Genomic DNA, 2,674 nt, shown 5'->3' on the forward strand with positions numbered 1-2,674 from the left:
CAAAACAAAACATGGAAAATATACAAATGAAACTAAGTTTTTCCAAGAGGAAAATACTACAAAGAGAATAAAAATAGTTTTTACCTAAATGCTTAGAAAATGTTTAAAGATTAATTGGATTTTACTTACAAAAGAAGAAGTTTTTTTACCAGTTTCAGGTTTTTCACATGTAAACTAATTCAAGTTTGATGTTATCTGTTCCAGTTTTAGAGTGTGTTATTATTATGTACTTATTTCACATAAGCGCTACTTTCTGAGCCCTGAAAAATAAAGTCAGCACTCAGAACTGTACATTTTTTTTTTTCACACTACATGATTCAAGGAACACAACACTAAAAACTGTTAGGTATTTTGAATTGGAAATGGTGGCCTATGTTTTCTTACTGCACTAAAGTGTTTTCTACATGTTGTTTCAGAGCTCCACAAACTTAACAGCATATATTCTCTGGCAGCTTCTGTCACTTTCAGTTATTCCAAAGTACAAATATTTTCAAAATCCGTAATGCTATATATGCTGGAAGGCTTATATTTGGAGGAAGAAATGTTAAAAAGATGACATAAAATCAAGGAGACAATGCATCATTAAAGAGAATAGCCTCCTTCCTAACATCCAACTTTGAAAAAGATTGCTACTTTAGGGGCTGAAGGGAAGTGAAGAAGAGTATGGGGGTGCCCAGCCGGTGTGGCTCAGTGGTTGAGCGTCAACACATGCACCAAGAGGTCGCTGGTTCATCCCCCGTCAGGGCACGTGCCCAGGTTGTGAGCCAGATCCCCAGTGCGGGGCATGCAGGAGGCAGCCTATCGATGTTCTCTCTCATCAATGTTTCTATCTCTCTCTCCCTTTCTCTTCCTCTCTCTAAAATCAATAAAGAAAGAAAATTAAAACGAAGGGTATGGGGCGATAAATGGTAAAACAAACAAAAGAAAACCAACTTTGCTACTCTAGGTGCTTTATAACTATATGTATTTCACTAAAATGGGATGTTACTTTTTGGTCCTTCCAGTCTATGAACATGAGACATATTTCTATTTATTTTTGTCTTCTTTAATTTTTTTCAGCAATGTTTTATAATTTTTATCGTACAAGTCTTTCACCTACTTGCTTAAGTTAATTTCTAAGTATATTTGATGCTATTCTAAATAGAATTATTTTGTAGTTTTTTTTTCTTCAGATTATTCATTGTTAGTGTATAGAAATGCAACTGATTTTTTTCTATTTGAGAAAGAGGAAGGGAGGGAGAAAGAGAGAGAGAGAGAGAGAGAGAGAGAGAGAGAGAGAGAGAGAAAGAGAGAAGCCATTGATGTGAGTGAGAAACATCTATTGGTTGCCTCATGAACGTTCTCCAACTGGTGATCAAACCTGCAGCCTGAGTGTGTGCCCGGACCAGGAATCAAACCGGCAACCCTCTGGTGTAAGGGAAGACACTCTAACCAACTGAGCTACACTGGCCAGGACAAAATGCAACTGATTTTTGTGTGTTCACTTTTTATCCTGCTACTTTGTGTTCACTTTTTATCCTGCTACTTTGCAGAATTCATGTATTATTTGTAACAGATATTTGTGTGTATGTGGAGTATTTAGGGGTTTCTACATAGAAGATCATCTAGTCAGCAAACAGATAATTTTACTCCTTCCTTTTTTATTTTGATGTCTTGTATATCTTTTTCTTGACTAATTTCTCTGGCTAGAACTTCCAGAACTGTGTTGAATAGAAGTGGTGAAAGAAGACATTCTTGTCTTATTCCTGATCTTAGAGGAAAAGTTGTCAGTCTTTCACCATTGAGTATAATGTGTGCTGTGGGTTTTAAATATCTGAATTTTATTGTGTTGAGATAATTTTCTTCTATTCTTGATTGTGTGTGTGTGTGTGTGTGTGTGTGTGTGTGTGTGTTAATGAAAGAGTGTTGTAAACATCAATTTTTAAGCTAAGAATTATCTTTCACCTGAATGATCAATGCATTCTCTCCTAGTTATCAAGCTATGTGGGAAGACAAATCATAACCAAAAGGGTACCTTGATTAGAACAGTAAACAAAAATTTATACTATAAAAATTTCTTCAGCTAAGAGAGCTCATTCATTGTCATTCAAAAAGTATTGTCTACTACTTACCAGGAACTGTTCTGATTGCTGGGCAGAAAAGTGAAATAGCTATGCTGGAAGACAAATCGCACAAATGCACTTATAATTATATATAGAAATTAGTCATTGAAAGAAAAAATAGGAAGTTATACAAGAGAATGTCTAGATATTCTTATTTTATTTTTTCTTTATTGACTTTAGAGAGACAGGAAGGGTGAGGGAGAGAGAGATAGAAACATCAATGAGAGAGGACATCGATTGGCCACCTCCTGCACACCTCCCACTGGGGATCAGGCCCACAACCTGGGCATGTGCCTTAACCTGGAATCGAACCAGTGACCTCTTGGTGCATGGGTTGACACTCAACCACTGAGCCACACCAGCCAGGCTATCAAGGTATTCTTAAATCCGATTTTATAGATAAGGGGATGCCTTTGAGGATGTTTCTGAGATATGACATTTAAAAACAGACTAAAGAATTAGTAGAAGTTGTGAGAGATGGGGAAGAGAAGGGTTATGGAGGGAAAATAAAGGATCTTAGGCTGGAAACCCTCAGTTTTTAGGAGGAAGGCAGCCATTGGGGTGGGACTGTA

Source organism: Molossus molossus, unplaced genomic scaffold, assembly GCF_014108415.1.
Source record: "Molossus molossus isolate mMolMol1 unplaced genomic scaffold, mMolMol1.p scaffold_m16_p_1, whole genome shotgun sequence".
NCBI lineage: Eukaryota > Metazoa > Chordata > Mammalia > Chiroptera > Molossidae > Molossus > Molossus molossus.